The following is a 22,296-nucleotide window of genomic DNA, read 5'->3' as shown; positions in this document are numbered from 1 at the left end:
AATTGCACAGATCTATTCATATCAAACTCTTCTGCTCAAAACCTTGCCATGGCTTTTAATGTCCAGCCCAATCATTTTTCTTGGCATTTAAATGTTTCTACAATCTGATGTTGTATCTTTCCTGTGTTATTTTATAGTGCTCCCCTCCATGTACTCTATGCTTTAGTCAAATTTATTTTGTATACTGACCATAGTTTTCTACCTCTGCTTCTCTATTCAAACTGCTCCTTAAAGCACAAATGGGAAATATGCCTCTCCCTCTTAGCCAGTTGAGTTCTTACTCATATTTTAAGGGTCAAGCCAAACACAATCATCTCTAAGAGACCTTTCTAATATCTCCATAAGACAATTACCCAGACCTTCAGCCTCATGGGCCTCGCTCAGGACTCTGATTGTAGTTCTCGTATATATTTCACATATTATAACTATTTGTTCCCATTTTGTGTTCTATTCTTTTACTAGTCAATAAACTCCATGAGGAAAGACACCATGTCTCACCTTAACTTTGTTTTCTGTAGTAGATAGTACAGAGGTTTCTAGTTACTTAATAGAATCATCCTTGGGTTACATGAAATTGAATTAAAGGAAATAATCTATGGCAAACAATTTGTTAATCTTAAAAAGGCATGTAAGTGTTGACTGTTATAATCTTCATGTTGTCTGGCATTTTCTGATCCTGCATCTCTTGACGGTGGAATGTAAGGTGCTGGAGAGCATAATAGAATTTCAGAGTTAGAAGGTATCTTAGCAATAGTCTAGTATACATATTGGGGGCTTGCTATGATAAGCTTAATCAAAGTAAATTTTTATGAACACATTCTCCTTTTTATGCTGTTGCTGAGCAAGAACATCAAGGCAAAGATTTCTTAAGACAGTAACTTAGGGTGTTGTTTAGGTGCCTCATGAACAAAAACATTGTGGTCTTAAGGGATCTCTCACTTTACCAATAACCCCTTGGTTTATGGGCATACTGTTAAATTAAATGCTAAAGCTTTCATTTTCCCCTAAAGCCAAAAAGTTGTTTCTCCTTTCAAGTGAATTGGCGCAATAGTTGGACCTAGAAAGAATTATAATTTATAAATTCCCAACTTCTTAGAGTACAGCTTGGGACACTTGTTGACAATATTTTCACTTGGGTAATCTTAATGGACCAAATGCTCAATAAATCTAGTGGTCAGAGGCCATTCTTGTACTTTTGCCTTCGTGGTGATGAGTGGAAGGTTCTCTGGGGAAAAAAATACTACTTGTTGATCAAAACAAAGTGATCTAACCAAAAAGTACATAGCATACTTCCATATCCAAGGCACACTGGGAGGTGCTAGGGAGACAAAGCAAACACACACATATAACACTTATACACACACAAGCACTACCCTCAAGGAGCTTCCATTTCTGCTGGGGAATACAACACATAAATAGATCTATATTCTTTTTGGTAATTTAAGGACTGAGAGAAAAAATTAAGGGAAGAGGAAATCCTTCCTATAGGTGGTAAAACATACAAAAAGACTTTCACCTGAGTGGTTAGGTAATCTTGATGAATGCCTCAATAAATTTGGTCATGGGTTTTGTAAATAAAAAAAAAAAAGATGGTGGAAAACAATCACCTTCTCTAACTCATGACTAGTCAGGTATATCATTAGGAATAGAGCAGTCACCTCAAGTATCCTGACATTGACCTCCTGCCTAGAATATAATTCCAAAGTTTATAATTTTGTGAATAATTAATATTAACTGTGACCAGGTGATATAAACTCCTGTTTTAGTGCATCTGTAGCCTTCTAATAGATTCTGAACAGCACATATTAGCTTTATTATGTGTGGATTTAAAAAAAGGTATATATTAGATTTTATAATGCCTATACTTCTATGTTTGTCTCCTTTGGATTTTCCTTTTTCTCTCTATATATTTTAAAATCACTTTTCTTTCTTTTCTTTTGCATTTTTGTTGCTCTTTTCCCATTCCCCTGACACAAATCTCCCCAAACAATAAAAGCCCTCCCATATAACAAATGTGTACAATTAAGCAAAACATATTCACATATTGGTCCAAACTGAAAATGTATGTTATAATCTGCCCAGATATTCTATGTTTTCCCTGCAAAGAGTCTTTAAATTTGTTTTCTTTTCCAATATTATAGTCATGGTATAAATTACTTTCTTGATTCTCAGTCTACTTTGCTTTAGTTTATACAAATCTTTCTAGGTTTCTCTGGATTTTTATCATTTCAATTATGATATCCATAAGCCATCATTCATCACACCCATATAGCAATCATCACAAATCAATTTTCATACATTTTGTTTTCAATTCTTTGCTACAACTAAAAGTGTTATCACTAATATTTTTGTATATATAGATAGGTCCCTTCCCTCTGTCTTTAATATGTTTGGGGTATATGCCTACTAGTGGCAATATTCTTTCAAGGTGAACTTTCTTATAAAATCTGAATACCACGTATTTGTTTATGATATCAGAATCGTTATAATTTTCCTCAGCTTGATTAAGGGTTGTTATGTTTGAATTGTTATATATATTGTATGTGTCTCAATCATTTTCTTTGTTTTTATCAGCTTGTCCTGTGTTCTCTTCTTGTATCCTTTAACATGTTGATTTTAAATGCTCTTCCTTTGATTTCTATTATATGTAATGATACAGTCTCACTGAAAAGTCTGAGTTTGGGGACATCATGAGTTATTAAATATGCTTCAGCCAAGTGATATTACTGGTGGGCTTCAAAGTTGACTTCATGTACAAGGAGATTCCACAATGCCATCTAGGAAATATTTCAAATTTTAGAGATGAGAATAGAGACAAGAATAGTGAACCAACTCTGGAATGTAAGCATCAAACTCCAAACTAAGCTGTTAACTGTTTACGAAGTAGAAACTTCTGAGTACTGACATATTATACTGGTGAATACTTAGCACAGAGCCTTGAATATGGTCATTTAATAAATATTTGCGGAGCAGAAGTAGCCTTTCTAACGATTCTCAAAGTTCATCATATATCTTGGCCTTAGGTAACTGGATCATGGGGATATTTGGGCTTTGTAGACTTTGAGAAACACATTATCTTTCTGGCGAGGGTAGGTCCTTTGTTTCATTTGCTCCAAAGTAAAAGGGGACAACAACAGCAGTAGCAGCAGCAGGAGAAACTAAACTTCTGCTTCCTGGCAACACATTCCCAAACTATACCCCAAAGCAGTCATTTCAAGAATAGGGGGGTGTTCAGCTCCCAGCTTGGGAGCTTTATTCAGTAATGTGCTGATAGCGGTAGAACACAAATTGACACTCCTTAGAATACAACCTTTGAATCAGGTTTGGAGCTAGAATGAACTTCAGATGTCACATAATCTGGTCCTCTAGTTTTCACAGATGAAGAAACTGAGGCCCTGAGAAATTAAGTGATTTGACCTTAGTCATTCAGAGCCAGGATTTGAATTTAAAATGTAGCACTCTTGATGTAAATAAGTAATTTGGCTTTTGAAAGGATCCTATCTTTTCTGCCTGGGGTGGGGAGTGGTGGTGAAGGGGTGGGGTAGAGAATTGCACTGGGCATCAGTAAAAGAAGCAAAAGCATGCAGGTCTTCAATATGACCATTCCTTATTGCTTCCAAACTGCTCTAGGAAAACCCTACCTTAAAAACCAAGGGAGCATACAGTATGAGAACATAAATGGAACAAATAAATGAACATCACATCACAAGGTCCCCCCTGGGCATCCATAACCATTTTTGAGTATCATTTCAAATTCACTGTGTTTTTCCCTATAGACTTTATTTTCCCATTTCCCTTTTCAAATATAACACTCTTTCAACCTCAATTGCCTTTTAAAAGATTTGCTTGAAGTTTGTGTGTATGTGTGCTATTTAAATCTGCCATTGGGGGCAAACAATGGAGGGCCAAAGTTTGATGATGGTACAATTCATTTGCTTCTAGAGCCAGTCTTAGAAATAGTGCTCAGCACCCGCTATCCATATGACATTTCAATTCTGTGTGGGAGGGAGTGTTGTGTGGAGACCTACTTATATAAAGTAATAAGCCAGAGTTCGTCAGTAAGATGGGCTCTCACAGATTGAGCTGTCTGCTTCTCTAACCATCTTCCTTTTCTCTAGTCAAGTCAGAAAGAAACAAACAAAAAAAAGGGAGAGGAGGGGGGCCCATGCCACATTAAGACAGGCTTCTGATCTTCAAGAATACAGAAGTAAATTTAAAGAGCATATGAGTTCATCATTTTACAGCAGTACCTACTGCACATTGGCATCAACCATTAATATTCTTTGAATACTTCCAGAATGACTGAGCAAGAGTTATTGAACACAGGGGCTGCAGAAGATAGCCTGCCATCAACAGCTTGTTATTATTATTAAATTCAATAAAATATATTAAATACCTACTATACCAAAATTACCCTACTAGGTACTGGGCATGAAAAAAAAAGATAAACAGTTCTGGCCCTCAGGAAGCTTATGGGAGGAGAGGGGGAATATAATGAGAGACAAAATTTGAGCAGTAAACAGATGCGAATTAATAAGAGGAAGAAAGCAGCACTAATAAGCAAATAGAACTAGAAAAGGCTTCTTATGGTGGGTAGCACATGGATTGATTGTTGTGAAGAGGATTTACTTTCCACGATGAAGGACAGTCTGTGTCAAGTCACACAATAGGGGAAATGAAATGCTGAATTTGGGAAACAGCAAGTAGCCAATTTTATCTGGAATATAGAATGTCTAATGGAGGGTAATATAAACTTAAGATTGGAAAGCTAGCCTGTAGTTAGATTTTAAAGGGCTTTAAATTCCATATTATTATAATACTGACTATTATTGTTGATTGTTATTAAGAGGCTCATTATTTGAAGTGTGGTGTAGTGAATTGAGCAGACTAGAATCAGGAAGAACTGAGTTCAAGTTCTGCTTCCAAAACCCTGGCTATGTGACCCTAGGCAAGTCACTTGACCTCTCAATGACCTACTCAATTCTGTAAGATTATAAGGTCTGCATTAGCAGAGGGAATTCCTTTATTGGAAATCCTTTAAACCAGTGGAATCAGGTCTGGCAATAGGTAGCCCTATCAATTGATACATAATGATCATAATGCCAACAATAATCCCTCTGCCAAAAATCTCTTTTGTGGTCTTACTGTGGTGTGGACATAGGTCTGGTTTTCAAACACTAGGTCAGTGGAGTACCAGCTCTCACAGATGCTAGATAGGATTCACAAAAAGGACCTGGTAATGAACTTTATATCTGTTGTTTGAAGGCAGCTAGATGGCATAACAAACACAGGAGGACGTAAGTTCAAAATTGGCCTCAGATACTAGCTATTTTGACTTTGGGTAAGTCATCTTTTGCCAGCCTTGGTTCCCTAATCTGTTAGGTGGAGATAATAAAAAGCACCCTATGTCACCAAGTTGCTGGGAGGATAAAATAAGATAACATACATAAAGGGCTTCACAAACCCTGAAGCACTTTATAAATACTTGCTATCATCATCATCCTCATCAGACTATGTTCAAAGAGTCTTACTTGGCTGTCAGATGATATATTTTGCAATCATACAAACTTTCAAAGGTTATCTTTTAAGTCATAAAGAGGTTTTGATTTGTGCCAATGGAGAGAAATCTCAGTGGATCACAAATCCCTAAGTAGCTAATCTAATAGTAGAAAAAAAGAATAGCTCACACTTCAATAGCTCCACAATGTTGGAAGCACTTAAGAAATGTGAATGATTACTACCAATATACTTTTCTACAATCTTGTGAAAGAGGTAGTGTATGTATTATTATACAGTTTTTATGGATGAGATAATGAACACTCAGAGAGGTTAAATAACTGGTCCAAGGTCATAAAACCAGCAAGTCATAGAGGCAGGACTTGAACCTAGGTCGAGTCCCATTATCCTTCTATTATATCTTAATGATTTGTAATCTTTTTTTAATGGAGGCAAAAACAGTTGGCAATGAGGGCCTTTATCTTCTCTTTTTTCTTTTTAAAAAACAAAGCAAAATCAGTAAGCTCATAAAGAAATATGAGAGACAGTGAGCTGGAGAAGGAAATGGCAAACCACTCTAGTATATTTGCCAAGAAATCCCCAAATGGGGTCACAAAGAATTGGATATGACTGAAATGATTGAACAACAACAACATACCCAAGCTTCTCAGTAGGGCCCTTGTGATCCCATCTTCAGTCATAAGGAAGAAAATGCCCTAGGCAACACACCTAACCTTTCCATTATCACCCAATGAAGCAGAACTAGACTTCAGGGATCTCATTCCTATTTATCTATTCTAGAAACTGTTTAATTACCTTCTGACTTTAATTTAGAAGATTTCCCTTTAAGGCCAAGTAAGTCAACCCATGGGAGTGGTGGCAATAGTTGTGCAAAATATCATCTGGCTACCTCACAAAGGATAGTATCGGAGGGTTGAGTTTTTCTGATGGACCTGAAGCTACTTCAAGTTAATAGGATCAACTCTGCCTGTCCTGAGTTGCAGTACACTAATTACATCATTATTTCTTGTGCTTGAGCATGCCCAGTGTATTCCTCCATCAGGACCATCAGAGTGAAGCTTCTTTCTTAAGTTTTATCAGATTTTTCCTCATATTAGCTCCAAAGAGCTCATTTCCCTCAAGTGTAGGAAAGACTACTCCTCAGTCATCTCTGCAGAACACTCTTTGGGGATAGAGAGATACCTTGCAGTCTGATGTTTTTTCACAATCAGACAAGAAATTGTAATTTCAGACAACCCAAGTATGGGTAATACCAGGCATAATAAATTTGGAGACCTGGAGAGAACCAGTCACAATAAATTTGGAGACAACAGTTCCTGAGAGAATACAAAGCTGGAGTAGCCAATTATCTTTCAAAAGTCTCAGTGTATTCATTGCTATGACAGCTTCTACTAAGGGGACTCTCCTGATGCCTTGCCCAACTACAAACCCAAAGCACCTTCACGGACTTTGTGAGACATCTTGCAATAAGAAGAAGCAATTGCCATTGCTGCCCTGACAGTCTACACAGTTTTCTTCTTCTTCTACCTTCCTCCTTTCCCAGTATTCTGTGAAAAGTGACGCTGGCCTTCCCTTCTGTCCTCACACAAAACAGTGACATATCACAACTCTGGGAATTATCATTAGCTATCTCCCATACCTGCAGGGCTCTCCTTCTACATTTCTATCTCTTGGTTTCCTTCAAGTCACAGCTAAAATGCCACTTTCTGCAAGTTTTCTACTAGCAAGTCCAGAGTGGCACTAGATTCCCCAGTTATATTTCTAGAGAGGACCTTGTCTCTCTCCAGAACCCATGGAAAACCCCATTCACAGAAACATTGACATTGTCATGGACTATATTGAAGGGTATACCCTCTTCTTTCACATTACTTTTCTCTGGGAAGCCCATTGGGATTCTTATTATTGAGAGTAGAACTCCACAGTATAATTTTGTGACCTGCAAGGTGATTTCTGATGGACCTCCATATTCTCTTTTTCAAAAGCAGAGACTAGGTCCACTTATAAGTGTTGGAGAGTATACATGTATTGAGGTCCATTGTTGTAATCAGAGATTTTGTGGCAAATTAGACAAGTTACTAAATGTTGAAAGCCATTTGTTATTTTATTTGGTAGGTTTAAGGGAAAAACATATGGTTTAGCTGGAGATGTGCAATGGAGTACGAAGGGAGAAGAAGAGGGGCAATACATAAGGCACAGTGCTGAATAAATTGTCCCCCTTTTATGCCCCAAACTTTCAATAGAGACAGAATCAATGCATTGAAAAGCAATCTCCTGAACAACTTTAATCTGAAACTTCTGCAGTAGGAAGCCATTTAGTAGGGTAGTAGGAAGGCAGCACCTTGAGATGAACTCCCCAAGGCTAGTCTAGTGAGAATGACACTAAAATTAAACAGTTACTGAGAAATGCACTACAGAAATCTTGCTACATGTCTCACAGGAAGTGCAAAGACTTTTTTGCTACACTGCCTAATAAAGTCAAGAAAGATGTGGGATGAAGAATAGGACACCCGAACCCTGGGTTACACAGAGCATAATTCAATCAAAAGCTGAAGAGGCCCTGGGTAACAGAAATAATACTCCAGTTTTGACAATAGGGCATTGTCCTTTCTCAAAGTCAGTCCCACAGTCAAAGGAATGAAAAATTGTCTAGTTCCCGGATCTAATGGCATTTCCCACAAGAGATTAAATCATTGTGATAAGATACTAGTAAGGCTTTTTCATGAGTTCTCTCTCAACATATACAGCAGTAACCAAACATCTCAATACTTTAAGGCTACCATCATTCTTACTTATAAGAGGGAATGTAAAAAGTTTATTAGTATTGCCTTTGAGATTAAAAACTCTGAGGAATGAAGTCTGTTCACTTCCTTTTGTATAGGGTCTAATACACAACACAGGGAATAAAACATGCTATTTAATCAATATGAAAAGTGCAATGGCATGCCATATCACAACATTCTATCTGTTAATTTCCTGGCTGGGTAAACCATGCAAGTATATGGCTCCAGAACTTCCATATTGCTTTTGGGCATTCATTTATATATTTATGATGTGTCTACTATGTGCAGAGTACTATTCAAAGAGCTGGAATAGAATGTTCAGCATTATGAAGCTTGCAGTCTAGCAGTTTGAAAAGAATTACATGGAAAATAACAATAATACATGATTACATGTTAAGTGCATTAAATTATTGGAGATGTACTACATGCATTCTGAGGGGAAAGGATTTCTTGAGGATAATAGCATCTGAGTTATACTATGCAATACTATACTATGCAGGACTTTGACAGACAAAAAGAGTTTAGGGAAGATATCCCCAGGCTTATGGAAAATTGAGAACAAAGACCAGGAAGAAAGAGTGTGGAAAATGTTTTAGAATGTTAAGAATCATCACGTTTGACTGTAAAATAAAATATATGGATTTTTTGAGAAGTTGGAAAGAAAGGGTGGCACCAGATTGTAAGGAACTATCAATGTAAAGCAAATGAGTTTGAATTTTACTTAGTAGACAATAAGAAACCACTGAATATTTTTGATTATAAGAGTAATATAACCAGATTAATCCAAAAGAACAATCATTTTGGTAGCTATATGACAGATAGAATGAATGAGGCAGACATTGGAGATGTGAAGCTATATTACTTCTGCTATCGTGAATGTTCAGATTGGTAGGGATGAAACCTTATTCTTTGGTGGTGGCAGTGGGAACAGAGAGCAAAGAATGTAAGATATGAGAAGGAGGTAGAATTGACAGGACTTGCTAAGATTTTGCAAGTGAAAGGTGAGGGAGAAAGAAGTCAATTGTACTCCTTAAAAAAAAACACCAGAGACGGAGGAGATGGTGTCACAGTTATTAGCAATAAAGTTAGAAGGAAAGATGATTAAGCTTCATTCTAAACATGTTCGAATTGAAGTACCTACTACTGTGGCATGCAGGCAAGAGATGGCTTATGAACAGGCAGATATATGGATTTAGATTTTAGAAAAGAGGTCAGGACTTAAGAGAAAGATCTGGAAGTCATCTTTATTGAGGTCTTAATGAGAATGTCACTGAAAATTCCTAGGGGAGATAATATAGAGAGAAGAATGCTCAGGATGAACTGCTGGGGAATATCCACATCAAGAGGTAAGAGAGTGAGGAGGCAGGGAAATGTTTAGAGAGGTATTGGGAGAGAACAAGGAGAGCACATTCTCTAAAGTCAAAGGAAAAAAGTGAGTATTCAGGAGACATTAGTGACCATCTATGTCAAATGCTACAGTATAGAATGGTGGAAAGTGTTCTACAGTTGGAATCAGAGAATCTGTTTATGAATCCAAGTTCTGCTACTTCCTATAATTATCAAGCCACTTAACCTGCCTGGTCTTTAGTCAGTCAATAGTCATTTATTAAGTGAACAACTACTGTATGCCAGGCACTATTTAAAGTGCTAGGATACAAAGACAGGCAAAAACAAAATCCCTTCTCTCAAGGAGCTCACAATGTAATGGAGGAGACAACATATTGCTGTGGATACAAATGATACCCTAGGAGTTAAGAAGAATATTAAGAGTTGCTTTTCCAGTACTTTGTGAGGCCCCTCCTGAGGGGCAGCTCATCCTGCAACTTGAGAGCATCCTAAAGTGCTTTTCCCCTTATCTTGAAATACCATAAAACTTCTCCTTAACTTGTGCCAAAAGAATTGCTTTTGTCTCCCTTATCCTGTGTCCCCCTTGTCCTTAATCTTTAACTTGTGTTCCCTCTGTCCTATCCTTAATCCTTAACCTGTGTCTCTCCCCCTCCATCCTGTACCATAAAATTCCTCATCCTCTGTCATAAATTTCTCCTGTCCTGCTTATCTTGTCCTTAATATTTAACTACTATCAAACCCTAAAACCACATCATCATAACCTAGCCTTCCTCCTCCAAATATCACTACCTTTTACTCAGCCCCGCGGCTACAGTGAAAGGTCCATGTGCTTTCACATAAATTAAGCTCCTAAATGGCTAAAAGAGAAGCCTAAGTGAATTCTTTCACACCAAAACTGCTCTCTCGACTCTGACCTCAACAATATGAATAGGTAAAAATAATTGTATAGTTATACATATATATTACAAATTAGAAATAATTGAGGGAAGACATGATAATTAAGGGAGTTTGGAAAAAGTGTTTCTTGTAGAAAGTAGGCATTTAGCTGTGACTCAAAGGAAGCCAGGGAGACCAGGAGACAGAACATCCCAGTCATGGAGGTGGGGTGGGGTGGGAAAGAGAGGCAGCACATAGAGAAAATTTCAGATTTGGGAGATGGAGTGACTTTTAGGAGGCCAGTATTGCAAGATCATAGCTTATGTTTGAGAGAGGGAGAAGAAAATAAGATGTAAGAAGACTGGATAGAATGGGGGCAGGTGATGAAGAGTTTTGGATGCCAAATGTGGGATTTTATCTTTGATCCTGGAAGTGAGAGTCATTGGAGTTTATTGAATAGGGGGGTTGATGTAGTGAGCCTTATAATTTAAGAAGATCACTTTGACAGTCGAGTGGAGAATGGACTGGAGAGGTGAGATAGTTAGAGCAGTGAGGCCAATGGACTAGTTATTGCAATAATCCATGTAAGAAGTGATAAGGGCTTGTATTATGGGAGTGTCAGAGAACAGAAGAGGGCATATACAAAAGATTTTATAAATGTAAAATTGACAGGACCTGGCAATAGAATGGATATAGTTGGTCTAAATGTTCTAGCTTTTAAATCTATGTTTCTATGATGAGGAGTAACCTATTCACTGGAGAAAATATGACAAAGATGATGCCTGACATATATATGACTTTTAATTTTTAGTACTTGATATACATTCACTCATTTAATCTTTTCAAAATCCCTGTGAGGCAAATAAATATCATTATCATTGTCTCAATCAAAGAGCGGCAAAATGTTCCCTCGTCAAAATATTATTTTGCATTTACAGATCTATGTACCCTTTTCCCAAAAGCAATGTAAACTCTTTGAAGTTAGAGGATATTTCATTTTTGCCTTTGTATTTCCATAGTATTACAAGTGCCTAGCCCTAGGAAGCATCTAATTTCCCTCTGCAAGGCCTATTCTATTTTCCAATGATGAGTTCCTCCTGGGGCCTCCACTTTGTGGAGAGGTCAGTGCCAGGCTTCTTTCACCTCTCATTTCTGTTTTGGACTTTGAAATCATGCCCCAGTGCTGAGTCTCTTCACTTGCCACATCCTCTTAATTCCCTTTTGTGTGTTATATCATTATTAGAATGTAAATTTCTTAAGGACAGGGACTGTTTTTCTTTTTGCTTATATTTTTATCCCTAGTGTTTAGAACAGTGCCTAGCATAGAATGAATGCTTAATATATATTTGTTTCTTTCCTTCTTTCTTGAATTGACTTCCCTAAGGTCATACAACAAAAAATTCTGTAGGTATTAGTCAAACTCAGTTCTTCCTCATTGAAAGTTGAGCATTTTATACCATTGATGAACTTTTTGAGTAGGGGAACTTTATTTAAAAAATATTTTGACAAACATTTTCTTTGTTGTCCTGTCGAATTTATTTCATGCGTTTAAATGCATTATCCTAAGAAAGGTCCAAAGGCTCCACTAAAATGTCAAAGGTGATTTTCAGCAGAGAGAATGTTTCTTGATTTTTCAGGTAGAGTTTTCCCAGAGCAGTTTGGAAGCAACAAAGAATGGTCATATTGAAAGGTTTGAGCACATTGAATTCATTCTGGGTAGACTTGCCCTGCATCCTGACATTTCGGGGTTCTCAGCAACCCCAAATTGTGTCAATGATTTTAGAAGACCAACGATGAAGAATGCTATTCATACCCAGATAGAGATAGGCAAAATAAGATATAGTCTTTTGGACGTGGTTAACATAGGAACTTGTTTCACTTTACTATGAACATTTGTTGCAGGCATTTTATTTTTTTCAGTTTAGGGGTGGGAAAGAGGAAAAAAAAATAAAGGCTTGATATTTGAAAAAATGAGAATAACAAAAACTAGTTTTTGAATCAGACAACCTGATTTTAAATCCCAGCTCAGACAGTATCTGTTCATCTCCCTTGGGCCTCAGTTTCTTCATCTATAAATGAGGGGGTTGGATTAGATCATCTATGATGTCTCTCCTAGAGCTAAGATTTTGTTGCCAAGGACTTCAGATCACTATCAACCCCTTTTTTCCCCTCAAGACATTTAGAAATGAGAGATGAGACATTAGCTAGGGTGGAAAGGAGGACTAAGGAAAGGTTTTTTTATGATCAAGGAGAACTGAACCTGTTCAAAGGCAGACAGGAATGAGACAGGGAAGAGGGAGAGACTGAAGATATTGTAGAAGGAAGGGAGTAAAATAGTATGGTAGTACAGACATAGTATGACTCAATGACAAACTAATTATTATATATGTCTTCATAGGGTCTTTATCATGTTCTTCCTTGTGATTGGCAAGGCTAGGAAGCATAGTAGGAAGATGCTAGAAAACAATGGTCCCAGTTAGCTTAATCTAGGGAAGATATTGGTGAACCATGGAATACAACGACACCGATGTAGATTTTATGCTACTAGTCCCAGTCCTCCATTTTGGAGACACTTGCTAGATAATGAATTTATAGTCGGAAGGAAGCCACTAGGTTTTTTAGTCCAAGCTTCTCATTTTATAGATTAGTCAACAAGCATTTATTTCCCACCAGTTATATTCAAGGCTCTCAGTAGGCATTAGATGTGGGGACAGATATGGAAATGTTTAGGGAAGGGAAATTACTTGCTTAGGGTCACTTAGGCAGTAAGTAGAGTTAAAATTAAAACCTAGTGCTTGTGGCTCCAAATAGCTTGAATTCATTTATCTATGTCATTAAGGTTTAAATAGTGCTTAATGTTAACTCTTTTGATCCTTACCACAACCCTGAAGAGTACATGTTCTTATTTTTGTTATTTTATGAGGAAACTGAAGCTATTCAATTTCTTGAGGGTCAACCCAGATAGTAAGTATCTGGGGCAGAATTTGCCTCTGTGCTTTTTCCATCCAACTGCTACTCTAGATTGGTTCCAGCAACAAACCAGGCTCATGGATGGATTGATTTGGATGCAATCCTGACTAGCCTGGGCTACACCAAGACTATCCGGTAAAGATCTTTATCTAGTGGACTGTGCTGGTACTTGTGATACTCTTCAGAGTTTGAGGGATGGACAACAATTGTGAATTTAACCAGAGGGCTTGGTTAATGGCCTTACTTTTGGTCTTGGTAAAGAATAGGACAATAAAACTAAGTCATTTTAACACTTTACCTCCTGTCCTTGTCATTCTACTTTCTTAACTTGCTGAAGATAGAGGCCAACATACTTTCCATCCTCCATTCTTATTAGATCAGCCTCCTTTTTTTAACAAGTTTGAGCATCTGTGACAGATTCTAGAATTTCAATATACTACACAGGAATCAATCAATAAGAACTCATCGAGCTCTTGTTGGGTGTCAGCCACTATGAGGTTCCCTAAAATTCATTCTCATGTTCTTATTCTCATTCTCTCTCCCCCCCCTCTTTCTCCCTCCCTCTCTCCCTTCCCCTCTCCTTCTCCCTGTCTTTGTCTCTCCATATATGTCATATTATAAAAATTAAATCTGGAGATAAAGGTACTTTTACTTCTTAAAACAGTATTTTGTTTATACTATTTACATTTATACTATATTTGGGGCAAGCAGGTAGTTCAATGGAGCCCTGAGCCTGGGGGCAGAAAGATCTAAACTAGATCCTGGCCACAGACCCTTACTAGCTGTTTGATCCTGGGCAAATCAATTAACTTCTGTTTGCCTCAGTTTCTTCACTTGTAAAAATGGCAATAAGAATGCATTTACCTCCCAGGATTGTTATGACAATCACATTAGATAATAATTGTAAAATTCTTAGCACAGTGCTTAGCACATAGTAAGTACTATACAAATGTTAGCTATTATTATTATTAACTTGAAGATATGAAGTTCTGTACAATTAAAAGAACCCTAGTGTATCAATGTTTTATAAGCTCATATGTCTTTAAAAAACAGAAGTAGAGAAACCAAGAGTAAGGTAGTATCTTCTAACTAGTTAATAAAACAATATTCTCCATTTTTATATTCAGTATTTATTTCCTTATTATTTTTCTTGATATTGTAAGTATATGGCCTACTTAGACACCAAATTTTTAATTAATTAGCCAATGACTGGGCATTTAAATTATAATATTATTATATCAAGGATCAATTCCTGTTATCACATAAATAGCCCTATTTGGCCGAGAGGTTATAGAAATGTTCACATACAAAGGAAAAAAATGCCTAGCTACTGACAAGATGAAATTTTTAAGTCAGAAAAAAATAACAAAAATTCGTAACAGTAGAACAATTTTCAGTATGGTGACTAAGAAGTAGCTAATAATGAAATGTAATAATAAAATTTTAAAGATTGTTCCTGAACAGTGGATGATATAAAGTCTTAAATTTCAATCTCAGTAAAAAAGAAGCAATCCAGTTAAAAGATAAAGTCTCATAAAATGGTATAAGAACATTCTAATTATCTGGAAGTCAGACTTTCAACAACTTCAGCCATTGAAAAGACAGCTGTGAATCTGGATTTAAATTAAGGCCTCGTTATAGTGAAGAGTTGCCACAAGGTCCATGCACTTTATTCAAAGGAGAGTACCCTCAGTTCCTCCTCCATATGTGTAAAGTAAACTTATTAGTTACTAAGAGACTTACCTTTTCTTAGTATGATACGATGATGACCCTGAGCCCTCGATAAAAGGTTAAATAGTGTTCAGTATACTCTACTTAAAGTAAAATTTTAAAAAGTGGGTTCTTGAAGGTGCACACTTCATATCAACTCTTACCACACCTCTATGGTCAATCCATATCCCAACATACTGCTCCCTATTTCATTTTCTTTTCCTCTCATCATTAGCCACACCACTAGTGTTGGGTTTGCCAGATACTATATTCCCCCAGCTCCAAGCCCAACCATACTCACCTGTAGTTCTGGAACATGGAATATGAGTGTTCCCTGGCAGCAATTTGATTCTGTACATATTTTTCTGAGTGAACTTATACGTAGAGCATTATGCTAGGCATTGAGTGAGATATAACCATGGTCCCTGAAATCATGGGGTTTAATGGAGAATTAAAACATAAATTCACAACTAAAATGCACAATTTCATTTAAGTGAATTAGACAATGCCAGAAAAATGCTATTTGAAAAGCAATGTCATTATAAACTGGGAGAATTAGAGTAGGTTTCACAGAAAAGTCATATTTTGAACTGGGCTTTAAGAAATATGTAGATATTCAAAATCAGAAAGAAAAAAAGAACAAAGTAAGTGAAACAACAGTGGTCTTCTGGAGTCATGCACGATCACTGCTTTCATCATAGTTCTTAAAGCTTTCAAAGTTGTTTTTCTATTGTCACTGTATGAATCATTTTCCTGGTTCTGTTCATTTCATCCTTCATCATTTTATACAAGTCTCAAAACTGTTTTCCTAATATTGATGTTATTGTATCAATTGTTTTTCTGGTCTGTTACTTTACTCTTCATCAATTCACACAGGTCTTTCCATGTTCATTTGAAATCGTCTCTTTACTCATTTCTCAGAGCATAATAGTATTTCCACTGCATTCATATACCAAAGTTTATTTAGCCATTTTATAATTGATGGGCATCTTCAAGCTCTGAAGGTGATCTTTGTTGTTCATTCATGTCTGACACTTTGTGACCCCATTTGGAGTTTTCTTGGCAAGGATGCTGGAGTGGTTTGTCACTTCTTCTCCAGGTCATTTTATAGATGAGGAACTGAGGCAAATAGGATTTAGTGACTTGCACAGGGTCACACACCTAGTCAGTGTCTGAGGCTGCATTTGTACTCTGGTCCTTTTAGGTCCAGGGCTAACAATCTATCCATTGTACCACCTAAGTGCTCCTAGGTGATCTTTAGGTTGAGTTAGATGAATAAAGCTCACTCTAGAAGTGTTTCACTTGACTATTACTTTGCATATTATTTTGCAAAGAATTTGTTAACCTTTTCCAAAGGGGTGAAAGAGTATAGAAGAAAGGAAAACAATAAAAGTATTTTGTTAGCGAAAAGATAAAATGTAATTAAGAAAAAGGTCATAAAAGATGTTTCCTCACCCTATAATTGCACAAGCTTGTGGTCAGTTTAATAACTATAAAAAGGTAGGTTACCCCTACTTCTGTGATTCTAAGGACTCAGGGATGAATTCTTTATACCTCCCCCCCCAAAAAAAAAATCCTTCTCTTTTTGTCTGATGGCTGCTTAAATTACACACAAAAGGAAAAAAAAGCCTTACATTGCCCAATTACAGGTAAAATTAAAAACACAAACATCCATGGGGAGAGGTAACACATTGCTTTAAATTAACACAACTACTATTAGGTATTACTATAGATAAGGCTATATAAAAGGACCTGATTTCAGATTTACACTAAACCAACCTGATAAAGAGTGAAGAAAGGCAAAATGGATTTTAAAGGGCAAGAAAACTAAAATGAGTAGGGAAATTAAAGGATAAGCAAACAAACAAACAAAAAGATGGGTGGAAGATGAGATGTTTACTTTTAAAAAGTCACAGGATTAGGGGGTGAGGATATGTTAACAGAATTGTTCAAATTTATCTAGGGTTCCTTCATTATCTGTCAGAAATACTAACATGACTTTTCCCTGAAATCAGCAGTGGGCTATCAGGTACCATGGAAATTGAAAGGAAGGTCCTGTAGGCTTCTCAAACTCAACCTGACCCAAACAGACATCATCACTTTTATATCCTTTTCCCTCTTTCTTTTAAATTTCCCTACTATTCTCAAAGTTATCACCATCCGCTCAGTCACACAGGCCTGTGACTTCAGTGTAATTCTCAAGTCTTTATGCTAACTCAACCAATACAACCTTGCTAAATCTTATTGTTTCTAGCTTCATAACATCCATTTGGGATGACATTGTCTCTCCACATACAAAGCCTCCATCTTAGTTCAGTCCCTCATCATGTGTGTCCTGGACTATTAAAAAAGCCTTAAAATTGGCCCTGCTGTTTCAACTTTCTCCACATTTCAGTCTATACTTCATTCATCAGTAAAAGTGATTTTTTTCTAAAATGCAAGCCTGACCTCACTCCACCGGCTCAATAAATTCTAGCAGCTGCCTGATATCTTCAGGGTATGATATAAAGTTCTCCATTTTGAATTTTAAGGTTTTGTAAGATCTGATTCTTTCCTACCTTTCTACTCTTCCTATAATTTTACTCTCTTATACTTACCCACAATCCACGTATATTGGCTTCTTTGCTATTCTTTCAACAGGACAATCTATCTGCTGTCTCTATCTTTGTACAGGCTTGCTCCCGTTGCTGCAATGTTCTACTGTCTCACTTCCACCTCTTAGTTCCACTGACTTCCTTCAGCATTCTATTCAAACTTGACTGTCTGCAATAAGACTTTTTGGGCCCCCTGGTTTTTAGCAATTGTCACTCTAAGATCACCTTCCATATATTTCCTTTATGTCCCTAGTCATTTACTTGTTGCATCATCCATTAGATTGCCAATGCTTATTGACTAACTTCCTCATCCAGTCTTCTGTCTGAAGAGCCTTTGTCATTGTCCTTAATGACAAATACTCCTTAACATTTATTGCATGTATGCCCTGGAAAGAGTAAGAAAACTTAGATGTCCTGGTTCCTGCCCTCATGGAGTTTACCGTCTAATGGAAGGACAAGATGCCCAAGCTGAAATATATAAAATTACATAATTAAATTAGAAAGTTCCAGAGCAAAGTGTCATAGAGGTCTGTAATTAGCAAGTGACAAACTAGATTAACACTAACTTGAACTAATTGGAGGCACTTCAGCAATTTTATTCTATTCTATTTTATTTTTATTACCTCATGTAACTTGGTTCTCAATTCCCTCTTGTCCCTTTTTGTTCACTACTTCTCAATCTGTAAACTGTTCTCTTTGGTGGAGAAAATAAAAACAATAGAAGAGTTGAATAAATTCTGCCTTGTCTAAACTATTATGATCTCCACAGTCATTCTTTGACCTGCTGCCTAAGTATTAAGAAAAGCTTTTTTATTCTCAGTATCTGCCATTAGTCTCAATGACTTCTGATACTTAGTTTCCTAATTCTATTTGTACATGCAGTAAAATTCTTGTTACCTGCTCTTGCTCCTGTCTCTGCACACATTTTTTAAAAATCCAAGTCAGTCAGTGAGTTCTCTGTACATCCTTATGGACCACCTTTTGAATCTCCTCATCAGAATCCTTTGTGCTAGTGTTGCCAAAATTCAGTCCTTGAAAATTTTTCATTGCTCTCAATTCATCTTGCCATAAAGAATTTTAGCTCATTAGCTCTCAGTATATTCTTTCTGAACTCTTCAAATTATTCTCTGAACACTAACATGGAATGGTCACTTCCTTTCAAGGTTGAGTCATCTCATTTCCTAGGTGAGGAAACTTAGGCATAGAGCCATTAAATGAGTAGTCCAAGGTCATGCAAGTATTAAGTAACAAAACTGGGACTTAAACCCAGGTCTTCTGACTCTTTATTCAACATTTTGAAAATAACACCCTAAATAGTTATTATCTAAATGAGTGGGTACATGGCCATAGTGATGAAGGCTAGGTTAACTAAATGTTATTCTCAGCAATGGAATACTAATGAGTAATCAGGGTTAAGGAATTGGAAGGAGCTAAAATTTGGACTTGAATTTTCAAATAGAAAATTTTCTCCAGATCCTTTTTAGGGAAGAGAAATACCCATTCTCACATAGTGAGTGGTAAGAAGACCCCAAGGAGAAATATCAAGGGTAGAGAGAATAGGCAGGATAGAATTACCAAAATCTGAGAACTGCAATCAAACTTCCTGTCATTAGTTTCCACCTAAAGCAATCACAGTTTTGATTTGTTGTGGGAGACAGAATTCAGCCTCTTGCTTACATTTGTTTTGCTAGTGAAAATATCCAGAAGTAATCTCGAATTTATTTTTGTCACTACACCTTTGAAACAGATCATTCCCATAAATGCTTTCCAACTCTCCTGTTATTTTAAAAAAATAACTAGTTCTACCTTCCTACACTTCTAATCAAATTGCATTTTTGAAATACCATCTGAAACTTTCTGGTTCATACCTGTGAATTATTTTGGGAAAATAGTTTATTTTTCTTTGTATGTTATTCTGCTTAGTGAGACATTAGTTACAATTTTATGTCTGCATTTTTATGAAGTCCCCTTTGAAGTGTGTTGACATGATGGCCAATAGTTTGATTATTAAAATATTTTGAGTGACAGAGAACTTTATTTCTAAAAACAAACATTCTAGAGTTCAAAAAACATTGATACACACTCTTAGAAAAAATACTGAGGCAAGGCCCAGATCACTCATACTCTATGTAGAACACTGTTAGTGTAGACAATTTTATTGCCAGTCTTGGCTAATTGTAACATTCTGTGATTAATAGGAGTTAAATTTCAGTAAAGAAATTCATTTTAGGAGAATAACATATTCTTCAGATGTGCTACTGAGTTGAGATGTTAAAGTTACTTCTGCATCCAGATCACAGTTTAGACAACACATTCTGTTTTAAAGATCTCTAGTCAAAAGAAGCTACTTATGCTATAAATTGAATTTGAGGTACTAGAAAAATCTAAATCAGCCGAACTTTCCTAAGCTGTATACTCTTCAACTGCTTTAATTAAAATTTTATAATGAGTTTTAAATTATAAATACTATATATCATATATTAAATAAGTTACACAAGTGTGAAACTAAGGCAAAAATAAGATTAACAGGGGTAGGGAACCTGAGGCTTTGAGGCCATATGTGACATTCTAGGTCCTTGGGTATGGCCTTTTGACCGAGTCTCAGTTTTACAGAATGAATGCTTTCATTAAAGGGATTTGTTCTGTGAAGTTTGGATTCAGTCAAAGGGTCACACTTATGGATCTGGAGGGCCACATATGGCCTTGAGGCCACAGGTTCCCCACCCCTAGTCTGGACTCTTAGATCTTAAGTTCTAAAACAAGGAAGAATTGATGAGCAAATTAGAGAAAGTAACATTATTGTTTCATTCACAATAGCACATGAAAGAAACACTAGGTATAGTCATAGATATATTCTAGACAACAGGAAAAAAATCAAGATACAGAGGAAAAGAAAGTATTATTCCAATGCTTGAAAATGAGGGCATAGCTTAAGGATAGGAGAGTTTTTAAAAATGAAATTCTTACTAGTTAATTTCAAATATGAAAGTGAGATTTAAGGGGAAAAGAATTCTAGAGATAGCAAATATTTGCTGATCAACTTTTGAAGAGCACTGTTTTTAAAGGACATCTACAAAAAATTGAAAGAAATACACACGATCAAGGGAAATATAAATTTACATGAACCTAAATGAATAGTGTCTGAAAAGCTACATATAAATAAAAAATGTAAATAGAAAAGATATTAAGAACAACAAAGGCTTTTTAAACTATGATCCAAGGATTATGGTGCAGTGGAAAGATTTTTCGACCAGGTCAGAGTAAACAAAATTAGATTCATATCCAATTCTGCCACAACTAGCTATTTGCCTTTGAGCAAGTTACCTGGTCTCTCTAAACCTTGCTCCCCACCCCAATCTGTAAAAGAGGTAGGTGGAGAGAACTGTGGTGCAATATAAAGAATACTGGATTTGGAATTAGAGAACCTGACTTCGAATCCCAGATTAGGCAAGCCATTTCACTTCTCTGGATCTGCTATTTCTTATCTGTAGAATGAAGAAGGCAAACTTTTCATTCCAAGGTTCCTTCCAGTGGTAAATCTATGGCCTATGACAAAATCATCACACACACACACACACACACACACACACACACACACACACACACACACACACATATATATATATATATATATATATATATATATCTGCTCTTCCATTCTGATGTTGAGAAGGTTAAGCCATTGTTTCAAGGGAAGATATTTCACATATGATATGAAATAGCAGAAATTCAAAATACTTATTTCCTATATAGTGTCCATTTTTTAATCAAGGAGAAAGAAATTCAAATCATAAATAGCAGCAGCCAACATCATCAGGATGAACTCTATTATACAATATTTTTATTATTCCTCTTAATTTTCCACTATTCATCTTAACAATAATATGTGAACACATGAAGAATTTTTTATTTTGTCAGTCAGGAGAAATGTTTGTAAGGAAACTCCTTGCACCAATGAAGATTACAAAACATCAGTTACTTAGAGAAGGACTAGATAGTTGTGTGAAGCACAAAAAAGTTTAAATGATTTGCCCATGGTCATATGATGGGTTAGGGCTGATAGAGGGATTTGAAGCCAATTCTTTTAGATTTCAAGTCTAGCAGCAGCCTGTCAAGGAAAATAATGTAATCTCATGCCATATTTTGTAGTTTAATGTCTAGATGAAGGAAGGTAGTAGTATCAGAGTGCTCTGGTCAGATCATTGAATGTGGTTTTTGATCCAGGATTTTAAACACTGGGAGAGACAGTGGAGAAGAAGTAATTTCAGAGTAGGACCAGAAAAGTAAAGAATATAGATATACTGTCTTTTGATACAAGAAGGAGAAACTAAGGATCTGAAAAAGAGAAGAATTTGGAAGGCTATAGTTAAGAAAGATATAATGCTATTCACTTATTTGAAGTAACTATTATGTAGCAGAGGAACACACACACACACACACACACACACACACACACACACACACACACACCCTATCTATCTGAGGCAAGTAGGAGGTACAGT

The sequence above is a fragment of the Trichosurus vulpecula genome, chromosome 7, assembly GCF_011100635.1.
Source record: "Trichosurus vulpecula isolate mTriVul1 chromosome 7, mTriVul1.pri, whole genome shotgun sequence".
Taxonomy (NCBI): domain Eukaryota; kingdom Metazoa; phylum Chordata; class Mammalia; order Diprotodontia; family Phalangeridae; genus Trichosurus; species Trichosurus vulpecula.
Note: the sequence above shows the minus strand (reverse complement) of the source record.